The following is a 20,489-nucleotide window of genomic DNA, read 5'->3' as shown; positions in this document are numbered from 1 at the left end:
GGTGTAAACTTTTTTATAAGTTGTGATAAGATATAAAAAAGTTTCAATGATATAAATACATTTAAATAATTAAACTTATCGTTGCTATATGTTTTCTAATTATTCTTCATGTAAGCAATTTAAATATATAGATATTAGTTAGCTTAATTAAGTATGCCTTTTAAAATTATTGTATGATTCGTATGCGAAATATAGTAACAACTAAGGTAGCTCGAAAAAATCTTTGATTTCTAAAGCATTGTAGATTGAAGAAGTTTATTGTCAAAATAATAACTTAAATAAATAAAAATGGACAAGAAAAGACTAGAAAAGAACAAAAAGACTCAATTGGCATCATCGTTTAAAATGTCGTTATAATATATTGGTTAGTTTTTATCTTTGTAAAAATACTTCACTGAAATATATTTATCAAAAAATACTACAACTACTAATGTTACTAGATACAGTTAGAATATTATTTTCTGTAATTAATTTTATTAAGTAATTTGTACTTTAGTATTTTAGTAATAGTATTTGAGAACATAGTGTTAGTATTTTAGAGCCAAAATTAAAGTCCTATTGAAAAAAGAGTCGTTATAAATTTAAGTTTCTAAAATCCTAGCGACTTCACAACTTTTATTGAAGTTTGGCGGTCCAATTTAAATAAAAAAACATAGTATTTACGAAACCGTTAGATTTACAAATGTTCAAAGTTTGGCAGATCTTATCCTAACTTGGTACGGTATCTTATTATGTAGATAAAAAAAGAACTATCTAATACCTAGCTTTGTAAATAAATTGACATGATTTAAATGGGTTTCCAATAAAAAATATTAGATACAACTACTACTAATTTAGCTTTTGTAAAACATAAATACTTACAAAGTTTAATTAAAACTATTATAAACACTATCTAAATTAACTTTATTGTTCATTCTAGTTTATATCGATTTTGGAAATCCAAACTATTTTGGTCTTTAGACAGAACAAAAGCTAAAAAAGCCATTTTAGTCACTTTTTTCATTTGTACTTAAAATTTTTATAAGGGACCAATTTAAAAGGCTTCTTCATATGCTATATTTCAAATGTAAATAAATTTACTTTGGTTTTAAATAAACTATCTACAAAGTTATTAAAACAAACTCTGTGAGAACTAAAAAATCTTTAGTTAGTTGAATTTGAATAAATTTCTTTGTGAAAACTTTTAAGTCAAGCTTTAGAACTTTGAATAATTTCTAAATTTATGTGTTTTGCTTTATTAAACCTAATTAAACTATCAATATTTTTTAAGTACTTTATTAAATTTGTAAAAAAAATTCTTGTATAAATGAACAGTAAACAAAAACTTATGTTTTAAAAAAAATAATAACATAAATAACTAATACCAAAATGTTTATATCAAAATAACAAACTGTGCAGTGTGCTTCACAAATAATGTAAATAAGAACACAATTTTTTATTTTAAAACTAATACTTTTCATTACTAAACCATATAACACACTAGGTAATAATTAACTATCCAAAATAGATTAGAATGGCTTAAATAACAGAGACATATATGGAGTCGAAAACTCTTACTAAACACAACGTTTTGTCCTAAGTAATTAAAACATTGAGTTTAATTTCAGTTCAGTATATGCACACTACTGTGCGCACTTTAGGACAGACTATGTTCAAATAAATATTAATGTTATTAAGTTCTGACAAAACAAATTACATTCTGACAATGAAAACTTTAAATAAGTGTTGCATTTAAAAAAATGATTTTTATATTTTTTTTATTAAATGATAAATAGCTATGAATAGCTTAATAACAACATTTGAAAAATTAAAAATAAGTTTATAAAAGGCTTGTTTTATTATTCAAACTAGGTTGAGGCCTGTGAACTTTATTAATTGTATAAAATAAGTTGCTGTAGTAAACAAAGTTTATTGCTGTAATGTAATTAAATTTAAAATATGTAACCTCATTATTTTATCAAATAGAGTTTGTCTCCAAACCTTTGTTCAAAAGGTTATTTTATATAATTAGCTTAAGTGTTTTCACACAATATTTAATGTTTTAGGTTTAAATAAACAAAATTAAACAAAATCCATTTTATATAAGACATGTTATGTTTTTTTTTTTTGATAAGTTGGGCATATATATTAAAACATAAACAGTTGTTCTTTAATAAATCATTTGGGTAGCTATTAAAAATAAAGATTTTTCAATAAGTTCAATAAGTTTCAGAATCAACTTTCAGAACCTTCTTTAACAAATGGAAAACTTCAGAGTCTTATTTAACTTCTTTACTTTTTATTAGCAATGATAAAAACTTAACATTACATTTTAGATTGAAACTCTTTATAATTACTAATGTTAACCAAACAATGCAACTACAAGGTTTTTTAATATTTGTAATGGATAAAAAGCTAGATAAATTTTATTAATTTATTTTATAAACAAAATACATTTCTGTTTTCCCAAAATTTTATTTGGTTACAATTTTTATAGCATAACTAGAAAACAAACTTTTAAATGTTATGTAATGTTATGATACAGAACAAGGTATTTGAACAATAGTTTAAACATAATCTTTGTTTAAGAATGATCTTACTATACTCAAAAGTATCTAAAGCAATGAACTTAAATCACTACAAAAAATTGTTTTATAAATTCACAAATAAAACTCATATGTCATAATCCTCAAACAGTGTTAAACTTCAAACAAGTTCCATTTTTAATTTACCTTTTTAGATTTATTTTTTTATCAATTTGTATACATATATATTTTTAATGTTTGAAAACACATTAAAATACAAATCTAAAAGATGAAATAGCTATGCAACTTTTTAATGATCAGAGTGTAGTTTGTTGTTTTACAATTCACTTTACAGTTTTATCTTAAGTGTGCATAAAAAAAGTTATACTGTGAACAGAAATTTGAATATCAAATATTTTATTAAATATAAAACTTATATATTTTTTTTCATTTAAGGCGAAAGTTTGTTTTTTGGTAGTTTTTGTTGTTATGTTTTATTTACTTTTAAAGTTATCTATGCATAAAATGTAATTTTTATGCTAAGATTACAAATTAAAAGTTTATTGTGCAAGAACTTTAAGGTTAAGGTGGAGTGACAAGATAGTTTGAAAATGTATGAGCTAAACTTATAACTTTATGATTACAAACTATTAGGAATGGAAGTAGTAAGCTGAATTTCTAAACAAAGTATTAAACCTAATAGAAATTTTTAAATTAATGCAAGTTATGAGCTCAGGTGTTCTATAAGAAAGAAAAATAAATCAAGTTACACTTAAGTTTAATTTTACATTTTTTGTAAATACTGTGGGTCTGTTTAGTTTAAGCTTAAAAAAAACTTTTTAAGACATAGGTAAATCTGCACTTAATTCTAAAGCTAGTGTTGTTGTTTGTAATTTAATTTTTGAGATAAAAAATTATAGTTATTATTATTTAGTAGATGTATAGATTCAAATCAAGATACAAATATGACTCTGTCTTCATATACTTTTAAATTAGCTTGAAAATTAATATATTCAACTAAACTACCAAAACATATGTACATTACTATTAATGTACTTTTTATTTCATTGTTATTTAAACATCTCAATTTAATCTTTTTTGGTCACTTTGTTATGAACAAATCATAGTTTACAACTAATTTATTTAAGTTGTTTTCAAACACTTTGTAAACTAAATTTACAGTTAAAAGTTTTTAAAGTTTATTAGATGTTTAAACTGTTTACAGTTGTTACATAAAAGTGATAAACTTAAAGTACATTTATAAATTTGATTATTTGAATTATTTTAACTTCCTAACAAAAAAAATTCGTTTAAACAAGTTTTGTAAACAAAATGTTGACAAAATGGGTTTTATGTTAAAGTGTATAATAAAAGTATAAAGGGTTTCCAAATAAATTTAATAAAATTTGGCATTAATTACAACCATGTGTTGCACATTAGAACTTACAAAAAAGCTGCTAGAAAAAAGCAAATATATAGTACAATGATAATAAAAAGGTCAAGCTGAATGAGATAAATATTTTCTATAAGCTAAAATTACTATAAGCACAAACCTAATTTGATAGATTTTAATGTTTTTTAAATATTAAATAACTAATGCTAAAATTAAAAAAATGTATTTAAATTTCTAAAAGGTTTTTATTAAAAAACTTAAAAACTTTTTTTTTTCATTACAAAACAGTTAAACTTTAAATAGTTGTTACAAAATACTGCTAACCCTTTCATTCTTACAAAATTCTTGGTAATATAAATAACCCAATTTATTTTCCAATACAAAATCTTTATACCTTACTAATGATTTATATAAATAGTATTCGATGTTTTGAGCTAACAATAATGTTTGTTTTCAATAACTGTATAAAATGTTGTAAATAAATACTTTTCTTTTAATTGTCTGTAAAAAGCTCTTAAAGAATAAAAGCATAAAAAACTAAAAAATATCTTTATAAAACGTTATAAAAAAATTTTAAAATTAAGGTATGTTAATATATAAAAAAGTAAAACTTAAAAAAAAAACATTTTAGTTATTGATCTCTAGCTATATTAATTATTTTTGACTCTATAGTTATAGTTAAGTGAGATTAGTTGTTTTGTAGAATTAAAGACAACTAATATAATTTTCTTTATATTAACTATTACGTTTTTATACATTTTATTGAATCTAAGCTAATCATATTTTTTATTTTACAGTGGTAAAAAGATTTCTCAAGTCAGAAGTTAAGCTTTTCAGTTTTAAAAGCATTGTTTATTATACTTACATATTTTATTATCTAATCCTAATGTATAAATAATTGTTACTATATAAATGAATAGTAAATAAAACCTTGCAATTTAAACAAAACTAATAATATTAATAACTAAAACCAAAATAGGTATTATATCAAAATTTTTCACCAACTATGCATGCATTGTAAAACATAAATAATGTTAATCAGAGCAAACTTTTTTATAATAAAACTAATATACTTTATTATTAAATTATATAACACAATAGGTAGTAATTAATTGTCAAAAATATTAGAATAGTTCAAAAAAATAAAAACATATATGAAGATGAAAACTCCTACTAACTCTAACACGAAGTTTTGTACTCAGTAATTAAAACATTCAGCTCAATTTTAGTACATGTTCACTACTGTGCACTTTTTAGGACAAACTGTGATTAATTGAATATTAATCCAATAGAGTTGTAAAAGCACAAACTTCATTCTGACAATAAAAACTTAAAATAAGTCTTGCATTTCTAAAAGTGCTATTTCTATCTTTGTTACCAAATATTAAATAGCTATGTATAGCTTAAAAACAAAAATTAAGTTTATAAAAGGCTTGTTTTATTATTCAAACTAGGTTAGGGTTTATGAACTTTCAATTGTACAAAGTGAATTGCTGCAGTAAACAAAGTTTATTAATAAAATGTAAATACATTATATAACCTCATCATTTTATCAAATAAAGTTTGTCTCTAAACCTTAAGTCATGATATTGTATTGTATACTCGGCTAAAATGTTTCACACTAAACTTATGTTTTAAGTTTAAATTAAAAAAAAAACTTAATCAAGAATCATCATACTCAGTCTATATATAATAGATTATTTTTTAAATAAGTTGAGCATATTAACTAAAACATACTTAACTACAGTCGTATTTAATAAATAATTTTGGTAGCTAGTAAAAGTAGAGATTGTTGAATTAGTTCTTTTTAAACGAAGGAAAACTAAAGAAGCATATTTACAAAAATTTGTTAAAATTAGTTTTAACAGTTTTAGCAATAAGGATTATATCTTAAATCACCTTTAATTTGAGCAGTTTAAAACCAATAAGAAAAAAAAAACAAGCCATAATTTTTCACTGTAGTTTTACACATAATGAAGAAAAAATACTTAAACAATACTTACCTATTTAAGATTCATTTTGTTTAGTATTAAGCGAAAAGTTTAAAGTTAAAAAATAACCACACTTCTGATAATTGTATTTTACCTAAAAAGTTTTCAATGCATTTAACAACATTACATGAAAAACTTTAAAATGTAACTAAAATAAAAAAGAATTTAGGTAAAACTGTGAAAGAAGTAAATATGTTAACATAATTTAATAAGGACACTTAACTTCATCTATTGGTTTATCACTTTAGGCTTTATATTCCTAATATTGATACCTTTTTACCTATAACAATATTGTTAAATAACTTAAAAATATTAAACAAAATTTTTACAAATCAGATGAAAATAAAAGTCGTTTAGGAATTTAAATCAAATATGTTTGTGTAACATTTTATGTTAAACACACTCATGTTTTAACATATAAATTATAAGTTATATGTAATTCTAGATTTACATAACGTTTTTGTCAGAACTTTATAAAAGTTTTATAAACTATATTTGTTATGATATTTCTACAATTTCTTTAAGCCTTTAGATAAGCAACGAAAAAATCATTAAAAGAAAATTTCAGTTTCTGTTATAAACAAATTCATACTTTGTAGTTGTGTATCAAGTTTTAACTTTTACTATATAAACTACAATGTTTTTTGCAGTTAATCTTTAAATTTTTGTTAAACTAAGTTACATTTTATACTTCATACCAGTGGCGTCGCGTGGTATTTTTTTTGGGTGGTGCAGAATTTAAAAAAAATCTCTACTTTAAAACTCTTTTTTATCCTAAATAAAGACTTTTTTCTATAAAAATTACATTAAATTGCTAATGTAGTTTGGGAAATTTTGTTAAAAAAAAAAAAAATAAAAAAAAAAAATTATTTAAGAAAACAACTTTAAAAAAAAAGGTAAATACTTTGAAAATTAAAGTAAATATAGGAATAGAAAAAAAAAATTAAGTAACTTAAAAGACTCAAAAAATGTTAACTTACTTATGAGTATTAATTTTTAAGAAGGCTTTAAAGTTTAAACTAACAGTAGAAAAAATTTAGACAAAACAAATTTTTATTATATTGAAAAATACAGCAACTTTATTAGTTCTTTGACTAGTATTTTTCTGCATTTTCCTAGTTATAAAATCTATAGAAATAGCATTTACCTTGTTCAACAAAAAATTGTTTTAGGTATACAGAGTAAACTAATAAACAGTTTCAATATTTAAAAAAAAAAGCAAGGTTGCCACTCTAAAAACAAGGTTGCCACTCTTTGAGTCAAAAAACTGTCCTGAGTGACCTTGAGTTGGGATAAAACACTTTTTTCACAATTTGATCTTATTTCATGTAGTTTTTCCTAAGCTACAAGATGCTTTTTACAGATTTTAAAAATTTAAAATATTTTTTTAGATATAGCCGGTCAAAGTCGAAGGCAACAAAAGGTTCCTTATGGGAGGCACAAACTAACACGGGTTAAAAATGTTTCTTTAGATGTTTCTTTTATAAAACAAAACAATTTGCTAAAATAGAAATCCAAAACACTAAGAAAAAAAAGTTATAACAAAGTAATTTTTTTTTGTATATATAAAAATATATATTGATACTTTAAAATTTAAGACTTATCTTCAACAAAAGTATAAAATTTTATAAAAAGTAGGATGGAAAAGTTTGATAAAAATTGCTTTAAAAATCATGCAGAATATAGGTTTTCAGTAAAATTGTATTTTTTTTGCTGTTTTGGTTTGCTCCTTGTATAATAAATCATTGTACTCGCTGGCTTTGACCGGTTGTATCTAAAAGTTTAATTGTAAATTTCAAGTTTATTAAAGAGTAACTATTAGCTTTCTGAAAAAGTTAAAATAAAAACTACATAAAAAAAAAGAGCCTATACACCCCCCCCTCTCTTACCCCCCACTATTTTGCACAATTTTTTTTAAAAAACATTAAGATTTTTATTAATTTTTTTTCTAAATTTAATGTTTTTTTGTTGGAGGTTAAAAATTCAATAGTTCTTTAAGGGTATGTTTTCTTTATTTAAATTTAATTAGTTTTTTATTTTGATGACAGTATTTTTATCAGGAGCTCAACTTTTTTAAGATTGGTTGGTGAGGCTGTTGACTTTTCAATAAATTATAGATAAATTATAAATATGTAACTATGATAGCAGTAAAAAAAATGGTTAGTTAGTTTTTATGTGGCCATAGGGGTAAAACATTTATTTTTTTAGTTTCAAATAAGCTTGTTATTTTCAGAGTAAAAAACTAAAACTGCTTTAGTCAGCCTGAATATTTTTCTAATTTGGCCTGTTTTAATTTATCTTGGGTCATCTTGAGTTTTTTTAATTTCTAAGTTATCCTGATTATGAGGCAAGGCAACCATGTTTCAACAACTTTATGTAAAATTTTTGCTTTGTTTATGAAAAATTAAACCAAAAGTCATATAAAGTAGACTAAATTTTCCTAAAATGTTAAACTACTCTAAGTAATCAAAGTTTATAAGTTAGGTCTATTTACTTTATTTAAATATGTGACTGTTTCAATAATACTAATTTTTATCTAATATAAATTTAAATTATTTTTCTGTATGAGTAAACTAGAAGTTTATAATATACTTCTTAACATTTTTTTTCAGAACTCAAATTTTACATTTAAATATAATTTAAATAAACATTTTATTAACTTTATGATAACAATAATCAGTTATAGTTAAGTTTATGTATGCAGATTAAAAAAGAAAATAAAATTTTTAAGACTTTGGTGATTTAGGTTTTTTATCTATTTTTTTCAAAATATGTAATTTATGACAAGTTTTGTTATTATATTGTTTCGTTTTAAAAGAAGTGATCTCTTAAATTTAAAATATCATGTGGGTACATAAACTTAAGTTTAATCCTTTGCACTTTGCAGTAGCTTAGCTTTGTTTTTAATTTATGTTTACAATAGCTTGTAGATGATACTTAAGCAAGTTCTGTTTTAGGGAATTTTCATCTTAACTTACTTACCGCAAGATATTGATTTTGCGGTAATTCTTGAAGAAATTTTGCTTTTTTGAGTTCATTTGCGGCAGTCAGCTAAGAGTTTGCGGCAGTGAAGTGGGCAAAATGGTCGTTTTCAAAATTGGAGTTTTAAAAGAGATTTCGTTCTAAAAAATAACGAAAACGTTATAGATACTTATTTATTTTCTTACAAAATTTCAAGGTGGTGCAGTTGCGGCAGTGCAACACCCCACGCGACGCCCCTGCTTCATACTACTTCCCTTTCATAGTTTTACTTATATACTAAAAATATTTTGTAATAAAAAGATTCTTTGTTGAAAGAGAACTTTTATATTCAAACATACTTATAACTTTTAGCTAGTGCAAAAATACAATTAACAACTACATTTTTAAACACATTTTTAATTCGCTAAAAATTTTGTTTCAAAGTTTTTTTTTTTGCGTTAATTTAGTTACAGTTGTTTTTTAACACTGGTTTATATCTGGTTTTAATCTCACATTAGTTTTTTAGTAGTAGGGTTGTAGCTGAAGTTAAAGTTTATTAAAAGTATTTTTTCAGTATTTAAAGTTGTAGTAGTAAATAATATACGTTTGCATGTCTAAAGTATATAAACATGTTTTTCCTTATATTTTTACTTATGTTTTTTCTTTACCTTAGACTTAAAAACAGGATATCCCAAACTTTTTTCGAAAGGTCCCCTAAAAAGAAACTTTAAAATCTATAGCCCCCTCCAACAAGATTACTCAAAAAACTACCATTAAAAACACCTAGGACCTTTTTTTTATTCTTTATCATCAAATCAAGAACATCTAGAGTGATTTCAAAACTATTATTAAAAACACCTAAGACCTTTTGTTTTTTCATTAATCAAGTTCAGAATATCTAGTGTAGAATTTAAATTATGACTTCATGGCCCCTTTACAACTCATGCCCCTCTTTTTGGCTCTTTTGCTCCCCATGGCCCCCTAAATTTCTGTCATGGCCCCTAAGGGGTCAGAAACTTTGCTTTAAAAATACAAACAAGTTTTTAAGTTCACTAAATAAGGGATCAGCTGCAGTTGTAAGGTTTTGGAAGTTGTTTCTTTCATAACGTATGCAAATGAAGTAAAGTCATAATACAGCAGAATGTTGAATAAATATTCTATACCCTTATCCGTAACCCACCTTACCCATTTTTTTAATATACATCATTATCCATTACTCCCCTCACCAAAATATATAAAAAACAAACTGAAAACAAGTATTATTACTTAAAAATAAAAATAACTAAAATATTAGCCAACCAGAAGCGACCTTAGAACTGCAGCAACTTTTTTGTCATCCAATAAACAACTACATGGTTCAGAAGTAAAACTTTAAATTATGCTAAAGACTAAGGGAGTTCCTTATTTGCTTTTGCCAACAAATAGACGGTCTGACCTGTACTAAAAAGGGAGAAGTATAGTTTGTTAGCTCATCAAATTATTTTAGTGAGCAAAAATGTTATTATACCTTAATTTAACTGTATATAAGAATAATAAAATACTCTAGCCGAATTGTTTTACAATATATAATGAAGCTAGTAAAACAAGCTAAAGTAAAATAAGACACAAATTTCATAAAAATTAAAACGTTTTGAAAAAGGTTAGATTAGTAAAAAACAGATAGTTAAACTAATTAAGTATTTAGTCTAGGCAAAAAAAAAGCTGTAGTTCACAATAAAATACAATAAAATACAAATATAAAAAAGAACTCATCTTATATGTAGCATAACTGTACAATCTATTGGACCCAGGTAGACTGTTTCAAAATAGTTTTAATAGCAAACAATATACTGAAATGTTTTTAAAACTAGCTATGTGTTAATTTCATTTACTGGATTCTTCTGTATTAGTTTTACTCACATCAGCTGCATATGAATTCGCTTTGTGTGTATCACAGTATCAGCAGCTTTGTGAATGGTCAATTTTGATGGTCAATGGTCAATGAATAAATGGTCAATTTTGATGACTATTAATTTTAAAAGGTGCAATCAACACTACTTTGTCCTTTTTCAAAATTACACTTTTCGACCTTCCAACACAGGGACAGAATCTTGTTACCTGACTCATTACTTTCTACAGTTATTGTTTAAGTAATTTGACTCGAATTCAATAAAGATCCCATAATCTTCGAATGAAAAGTTAAGTTTTAGTAAAAACTCATTACTGATACTATTCAAATTGATGTATAGCAAAACATGGAAATTTTCATTATAAGAGCTATTACTATAAATACTTTTGGATTTTTAACTTCTGGCTAATTCTTAGTTTAATATTCAATTAGTAGTACATACATGTTTTGAATAAAAATTGCAAAAGTTGGTTTTCAATGTCTGCTTACACAAGAAACAACACTTAACCATCTGTTTTTATTAAAGAATACAACTTAAAAAATAATAATACAAAGCGATATAAAAACTTAAACAGAGGTAATACAACTTCACAAGCTGGTAATATCCAAAAAACTGTTAAATTTTCAATCTAAGGTTTAAAAAGATTTTTTTTCATAAGGTTAATTACTTTGAAAGTATTTTATAATTAAATTAAATTAAAAATAAATAAAAACAATGTGACTTAAAAACTTTATTATATAAAGTATACAAAAAGTTTGTTTGCAACATACTTTAGAAATACTACTGCAGCTTTCAGTATTAAAATCTTTAACTTAAACTCTCAGAAAAGTACAAAAACACTGACATAAACCAAATTTGTAATGATGTAATAAAACACTCAAGGTGACATTGAAAACTTTTAACTGTGCAGTTCATGCTTAATCGTTATGTATTTCAAATTATAGACTTTTTATTAGTCAATTTCGTTGCTAACATTTGTAATATTGCTCACCCAAAAATTTATTTTTGAATATTTTGCATTTAATGTTTAAAAAGTTAGCAAGAAATAAAATGAAAAAGCTATTTAGACAGTTTAAGTCATGTATGTTGTTTTAGTAACGTATCTGTATTTCATCTACATTTTTCGACTGTAGAAATAAGCTTTAGAGTCTTCCAACTTAGATTTAAATACATACAATTTTTTTATAAATTAAAGTCAAGGTCATATATTTTTTGTAATAACTAGAAATTTGATCTTCTAAACTAAAAATATGACTTACAAATACTTTCTTAAAAATGATAAACTCTATTAAGAGTTTTTACTTAACTTATAGATTAATTTTAGCTAAAACTTATTGCTGAGTGTTTAGTACGACTTACAAAAATAACTTATTAATGTTTGAAGACTGAATTATATCATAGTTTATTGAAATACCAGGTTTCAACCAAATAGATCATTAGCTAATATTTATGCAATTATTGTATGTTTTTTTTGCTAAACTTATTGTGATTTGATGCTTAACTTGTTTTAAACCTTGAACATTTCTCAAAGCGTATTACTTTTGTTCAAGTAAAGTAATAAGAAACAATTGTTATTTAGTCAATTTAAACGAAACAATAGATTCTAATAAAACTTATATAAAAGTATCTAGAATGTATGAAAACAAATGAATTTTTTACTCAACAGATCTAAAAGTTTTTAATGCCAGCACTCAACGTTTATTTTAAAAGTTAAATGCGATTCATTGTCTTTACAGTCATTTTGTGTTCCTTTTATTGAATTAACAACCAAAACCTTTTTGTAGGATGGATAATAGCACTGCATTTTACATCGGGCTCACAATGGGCATATGTGCTACGGTAATTTTGTACTCCGTTCAAAGTTCTCAAGATGATTACCTACTTGGCCGTGTTACTTTACACGGCCAAATCATAAGACAAGCAGAAGAAGGTAAGTTAAAAATTGAAAAATTAATTCTTAAATTAAAATTATATAACAAGTGGTGTGTAGTTTGATCACCTATAATGCTGAATGACTTTTTTTTGTATACATCATGTACTTTGACCATATATTTGAGCTTCATCTTTTTTATCATATTTAATAAAAACTATCAATACTTAAAATTATTTATTAGTTAATTACGTAACAATTTTAGCTCATAAGGTTCAATTTATAAAAAATAATTTCAGGACCGGAAATTTTCTATTTTTTGTTCTACTAAAAATTATTTCAAACATAAGTATAAAATTTTATTAAACTACTTAATAAGGATTTTTGTTGTAGCTTTATTTTTATAAAGAGTAATATTTTGATAACTATTTTTTTTTATAGTTTAAAAGTTGTACTAAAATGATTAAAACTTTGACGTTATAAAAATAACTACTTTGTAGCACTTTAAGCTTGTCTTTCAGCTTTTTGAATTACAAATGTTTTAAGTGAAATATCAAAACTCAAACAGTCTTAGAAAATCTAGAAAAACTATTTTTATTTGTAGTTGAGATAATTTAGCTAGTTTCTATTCTCATAATAACAAAACTGATTATATAAAAAGCCTTTTACAAGGATTAGAAATTTTAAAATATAAGTCTCAACAACTCTTTTTTGTACTTTTAAAGATAAGAAATCTCAGATCTTTAAAGATGAAAATTTTCTGTTTATAAGTTCTAGCTTTTATTTTTATAGACTAGTTAATCTTGCACAATGTATTTTAAGTATAAAAAACTAATTGTTAGATCATGAGGATGATTATAATGATGATTACAACCATCTACTTATAGAATATGGAAACACCGTCTCACAACTATGACGTCACCAAATCAAATGTCTTTGGTTAGTTTAGAGCAGGTTATTAGAGGTGGGTCGTATGGCCCCTTAAGAACCTATTAAAAATTTAGAAGATCATAAACAGCAAAGGGGGAGGGAAGGGCGTGAGTAGTAAAGAGGTCACAGGGGGGCGATGAGTTTTAAACTGATACTTGGAGTTGAAGGTGGACAGCAAAAAAAAATGTTTTAGGTTTATTTATGGGTAGTTTTTTAAGAAGTCTTGTTGGTGGGAGCAATAGCTTTTTTATTTCTTTAAAGGGGGCCTTATGAAAAAAAAAAGTTTAAGAAACCCTGGTTTAGAGATTTAACTTCTAATATTATTTTCAAAAACTCAAACCAGTCTAAATTTGTTCGATAAGATAGTCTAAATTAATTATATTTTTTTAAATACTTCATAATAAAGTTTTTAGATGCATAACTTCACTTAGTAAAAATGTATCCTTGAATAAAATTTAAGTTGGATATTTTATTTAATCATGTGTCAGACTGTATGTTTACAAAAGCTAAAAAAAAGATTTTATACTAGTTTAGACGTAATTACAACAAATTCACCAACTTTTACTGTTATTATTTATAAAACAATAAGTAGAAACAGTAAAGATGCTACAAACATTTCTTATAAATTTTTCTTTTTAAATAAAAAAGTTTTTTTTTATTTAACAAAAGAATCTACAAATTTGTTAAATAAAAAAACTTTTTTATTTAAAACGATTTTGATAAAGACAAAAAAATCACTAAGAACAACACACAACCAAGGGAAGATTTTAGATACTTAAAACTATAATATTCTTACTGTTATAAATTTTTCAAACGTTTTTCATAATCTAGGTTTATGTTTGATAATATAATAATTCTTAAATAAAAATACTCTGTTTTTTTATGTTTTTTATTAACTAACATACAAGACTATTTTTAAATTGTTTTCTTTTTTCATGTATACTTAATTACATAGTTTAAAACAGGTATAAGTAAATAAACTTAATTTTTTTATTTGTTTAACAGAATTGAAAATTTTGTTATTACTTAAAGAATTTAAAGAAAGGTGTAACTGCTTAGCTTTAATCATAAAAAAATTTTCAGAAAGTTTCAAAGAATAAGAAGGTATACTTGCTTAAAGACTTGCTTTAGCTGATAATATAAAACAACCAAGATTTTTTCGTGTATTGAAATTAATTATTTTACTAACTTATTAGTTTTTGTTTTTGCACAATTAGGTCTGATACAAATAATAGATTGTTCTCTGTTAGTTTTAGTGATGAATTTACTTCTTAAATTCAAATGTTTATAAAGTCAAAACAAACATAACTACCTTAACTTGTTTTTAGCCAAATCTATATCTAGTTTAATTACACCTGACCTTATTGAATTTTTGTTTTAAGATTTTGCTTCACAATATTTATTCACGAGTTTTAGTACGCTTTTAGTTTTTGTACTTTTTCAAACTATTCTTGCTTGCTTGATGTAAACTAAAAACTTTCAGTAATGCTAGCTACTTCGTATTGTACTTATTTCATAAATTGAACTTTTACTTGCTCTTAGAACAATTTTTTTAGTTGATATTAAGATTTAGTTGAATCTACTTAACATTTTTGGTTCAATATGCTAGAATTAATAAAAGTAGTGCAAAAATAAATATTTTACCGAACGTTGTTTTTTATTTGTTTAAAAGTTAACTAATATATGAAAACTAAGCAAATAATTTATTTTTTTAACTACACCTTGTTTATCAGCGAATTTACAAAAAATTTAAACTACTTTAGTTCTAATAAAAAAGTTTAAACATAACTCACTCATTTTCGAAAAAAAGTTTATTGATTAATTTCGTTTAGCTCTCTTTGGAATAAAATTGCTAAAAACTATGAATATTATAGAGTAATTTTAGTTATATATAGTGAATTTGAAAAGTCTAACAAAAATTAATTACGTCATGTATAAAAGTCTGTTTAGAAAAAGTTTGAAAAATAGAATAGAGTTGTACTGAACTAACTTGAAGTAATTTATAAGACAAAATTGCTAAAACAAAACATTTAAAATAGTAGAAATTTTTACCTGAAACTAAATCAAATAAAAAGCACATTAAAAATACGACAATAACGACAACAATAATACAGTGCTTAATCACTTATCCGGACTTCACTTATCCGGACGCTCACTTATCCGGACAATTTCGGTCAGAAAAAAATTCAAAAAAGTTTCAACAGTGAACACAAAAATTCATTCAAAAAGTTTCGCAACTTTTTAAATTCCATAAGTTTTCTGCTGAAAAACGTGGAAAAACTATAAAACAAACGTATATAATTTCTAATTTTAGTCAAACTTCCATTTTTAACTAGATTGTTAGGAGTGATATGTTTCCGTTAAATTGACTTTTAACTTAGTCAAAGTTTCCCGTTTTCATTCTGTCTATTTTTTAATTAAAAAAAAAAGTCTTTCATTTCTTTTAAAGAGATAGGCTTACATTATTTTTTGTTTTAAAAGATAAATTTAATTTATATTTTCTCTTAAACTAAAATTTATATATTTTCTAAATTAATAGTTAGGGCAGGTGGAATTACAAATGATGAATTTTACTTGCTTAACCCATAAAAAATGTATATAGTTGCAGAGAGTTAGTAAGTCTGATGTTTTCTACCATAGAAAAATAAATTAATTAACCTTAAGTTTAGCTTTTATTATTTATCATTTAATTATATATTACTTACAATTACTATGTATTTGTTTTTACCATAACACTTTTATTATGCATTGCATTATATGCAGCAGTAATATTAATATATGAAAAAAAATATTTTTTGTAGTTATCCGAATTTTTAGTTATCCGCACACGTTTACAGAAAAATCTTGCCCAACGTGTCCGGATAAGTGAATAAGCACTTTACTACTAAAGACGCTATTTGTAAAGTTTTAAATTGTAAAAATCTCTTTGTTTGCAAACTTTTGGCTCGCGAGTTCTAATAAACAAAGATTTTAGAACTGAAAGATGGTAGGTGTTTCTAGCTCGGGATAGGATTTCGAACCTATTATCCAGGTAGTTCTCGGCACAAACAGGGTTGTTGAGGAGGTGCTGATGAATAGATGACTGTTCACCTTTAGGCTTCACGTTGTCATTAAAAATAAATTTATTTAGCTTTTTCGTGACATGCTGCTCTCGCCTGACGTGGAAACGTTGAGATGTTCGACCTACGTAGTCATTTCCGCAATGACATTTAAATATGTATACTACATTACTCAAATCATGGGTAGGTGTGGCATCTTTTACAATTCCGTTAAGCGGTTGGTTGGTGTTGTACACAACACGTAGCGAAACGCTGTTAAAGGTGGATTTTATAGCCAATGAAGCTTGCTTAGCCAGACTTATTGAGTTTTCGCTCATATAAGGAAGGCGGAGGTAGACTGGGCAAGGATGTGGGCCGAAAGAGGGTAAGCGATTCATTTTGGACTGAGTTGCCTTAATTGTCTTCTTAATGACTGTTTCGGGGTAACCTAGTGAGAGAAAAGTTTTGTAGATGTCGTCAAATTCTAGATTCAAACAGTCAGCCGTGCAAACTTTAATAGCTCTGTTGGTTATGCATTGTATGATCTTCAATTTTTGTTTAGTGGGACAAAACGAATTACAGGAAATGTTGTGTGGACTAAAATTTTCTTTTCTGTACACAGAAGTAGAAAAGGTGTTGTTGCTGTTTCTAGTAATGTTAATGTCTAAAAAGTGAATTTTACCGGAAACTTCTTCTTCAACGGTAAAAGCTATGCATTTGTGCATCTTATTTAGCAAAGTAAAAAAGTTATTGACATTGTTTTTTGAAGTAAAAATAGCAAAAACATCATCGACATACCTATAATATACAAGTGGATTACTGTTATCTAATTAAAGAAGACTATTTTCATAGTAACCGACAAAAATGTTAGCAAGAATAGGGCCTAAAGGGCTTCCCATCGCTACGCGGTCAATTTGACGAAACATGAGATTATTAAAACTAAATTGTACATTTTTCGTGGCCATACATAGCATATCATTGCAAACAGACCTTGGGAAAGGAGTCGGAAGTAAGTCAGAATTGTACAACTGATCTAAACAAAAATTTAACACTTCATCAAGTGGAACGTTTGTAAACAAACTTTTAATGTCAAACAAGACCATAAAGTTGTTTTGTTGGGAAAGATTTAAGCTTTTCAGTTTGTCAACAAAACTAAAAGAATCAGGTACTGTGTGAGTAGTGAATTTTTCTAATACTGGTTCTAAAACGGAAATTAAAAAGGAAGATAAATTTTATTTTGGTGATTTAGTCATAGATAAGATGGGTCTAAGTGGAATTTCTTTTTTGTGTGTTTTTGGGAGTCCATACAACTTATGGCGCTGTGAACCAATAGGTCTGAATGATTCATACACTTCTTTTGATATTAGACCTTTTACAAACCAACTTCTCAGTTTTCTCTGAATACTGTTTTCAATTTTACTTGTGTGATCAAATTTGTCGATTTGTCCGAGTTTTAAAAATTTTGAACTATCATTTAAAGTTACCATCATTTTTTCTATATAATCAGCCTTATTTAAAATTACAATAATGTTTTCTTTGTCTGCTTTACAAAGTACTATGTTTAGATTATCTTTTAATCGTTTCAAAGCTTCATTATACTTATTACGCATTAGTTTATCGGAATGATTAACTTCAAGTGTAGAATACGTTTGAGAAAGATCATTTAGTTTGGATAAACGTTGTTCGAATTTAATTTTATTTAGTGGCTTATGGTGCTGTAATTGTCCCGTAAGAATTTCAAATTCAGAAAAAATAAGTTCTCGTTTAAGCTTATTGGGAGGAACGCAAAACTTTAAACCATGCTTTAAAACAAAGTTTTCATCATCGTTGGGTATGTAATCAGAAAGATTATGAATGCGCGTTTTGGCATTTAAACTACCAAATCTACGTTTTATTAAAAACTTTAAATTTTAGTTCTAATCGGGAAATTTTAAGAATTTATTTTCAGAGTCTTTATGGAGTTTGTAAAATGATAAAAAAATGGTTTATTAAGAGAAAAACTCTAGGACTAGGAATTATAAAACTTGTCATTAAAAGCTCTACAGGACACTAATCGGTAAAATGATTGGTAGATAAAAACAAAACAATATTTCTAATGAGTACTTTCTATAAATCTTTTTCTTTTGTACGCGTGCTAATGAGGAAGAAAAGTTTTGTAATAACTTTTGTAAAGTCCTGTTATTTTGCAACAATTAAGTAAAATGAACAGAAAACTATTTTACAACTTTTGTTTATTTGCACAACAATTAACTTATTTATATACCAGCTTGTTTTAAAACAGATTCTTTTTATCTTAAAACGTACAACGTCTATTTTATTAATAAACCAACTGGTTACCAACATAGCCTTTCTTATAAATTTAATTCTAAGAATAAGTAATAAATTTAGACTATACTTAACATTAAAACTTAAGAAAGAGTAATAAATTACAAACATTATTAACATTAAAACTTAAGAAATGTAATATTCTACAACTTATCTAACCTTAAAATTTAAGAAAAGTAATAATTTAGAACTATTCTTAACAATAAAATTTAAGAAAAAGCAATATTCTACAACTATACTTAACAACGAAACTTAAGAAAGGTAATATTTTAAAACTATACTTAACAACAAAAACTAAGTATGAATAATATTTTACGACTATACGTAACGATAAAACTAAGAAAAGGTAATATTCTACAGCTTTACTTTACAACAAAAATTTTTTTTTTTTAGGTTTTACGTTTCTACCTTCTACTGGTATTCAATTCTTGTTATAGTAAAATTTGTGGCCCTAAAGTGAACTAAACGTTTTTATTTTTATTTACAAGCACAAATTTTTTTGTTGTTTTTCAGTATATATGTTGAAATAATTTAGTAATATTTTTTATATAGTAACTTTTAAATGTCGAATTCCAAATAAATATTTAAAAACCACTGATAAAGTAATTAGAACAATATTATTAACATACTATCGTTAAAAGTTTAATGTTTTTTTTATTATTTATATGAATGTTGTGAGGTATTTTTTAACTTTTGATAATGTTTTAGAAATGCGAATCAAGGAATTAGTAAATGATCTGTTGTTAACAAACGATGATACTTAAACAAAAGTTGAAATAAAATAAAAGTTATGTTGAAAAGCTTAGAGAATCCAAATTTTTATACAGTGTTAACTCAAAAACTCTGTTTTTTAACAGTTGTTATCTGAGTAGAATAAAAATTTTAACTCATTTGTATGTAAATAAAAGACCTTGTAATAATTTAAATTTTGATATATTTGATTTAATTAGAGATATCTTAGCTTTAAGATTATTGTTAACTACTTGTAATGATAAATAAACCATAACAGTAGGTGGTTCTGTATTTATACTTCAGCAATTAAAGTATTGCATAAACTTAATAAGTTTTTTTTTTTGAAATTGATTGGTTTAAAGTTTTTAAATTGTAAAACTCTATTTTGGTAACATGCTTGAAAAAAAAAAACTTTAATTTTAATCTCTTAATTTGGTTACATATCATTGTGTTAAGAAAATTATTTATAAATTACTTAAAAAGTGATTTAAACTCTTTAAAAACTTAAAAACTGTTTAAAAATCGTTTCTTATTAGCAAGTGCTATTTCTATTTTTTCCAAGTTGCAAGTCTTACAGATTTTACCTATAATCTTTATTTCTCTAATCTTATGCATGATCGTAGCAAGCGTTATTGTTTTTTAATCTCCAAATGTACTTGGAAAGCTCTGTTCTCATGCTATTTTTATTCTTAATGTCACTAATGTGTGCATACCATCTCTTTTTGAATTGGCCTCCCATGGATCCTATGTATTCCTTTGTTTCGATCTGACGAGTGATTGTCGCCTTATATACAACATTCCCCTGCAAACATTTGCCACTTGCAACTTGGAAAAAATATAAATAGCACTTGCTAAT

The 20,489-nt window shown here is 24.9% G+C and overlaps 1 long non-coding RNA gene across 1 annotated transcript; it reads left to right on the top strand.

Moving 5' to 3' along the window:
* Positions 1-242: 242 nt before the first annotated feature.
* On the top strand, positions 243-14,688 carry LOC145844651 (uncharacterized). Its single transcript, XR_014370302.1, has 4 exons — positions 243-364; positions 12,523-12,668; positions 13,451-13,547; positions 14,622-14,688. It is a non-coding gene; the product is annotated as an uncharacterized LOC145844651 (long non-coding RNA).
* Positions 14,689-20,489: the final 5,801 nt, after the last annotated feature.

Source organism: Thalia democratica, chromosome 9, assembly GCF_965202585.1.
Source record: "Thalia democratica chromosome 9, ktThaDemo2.hap1.1, whole genome shotgun sequence".
Taxonomy (NCBI): Eukaryota; Metazoa; Chordata; class Thaliacea; order Salpida; family Salpidae; genus Thalia; species Thalia democratica.
This window is presented reverse-complemented; position numbering and strand designations above follow the sequence as displayed.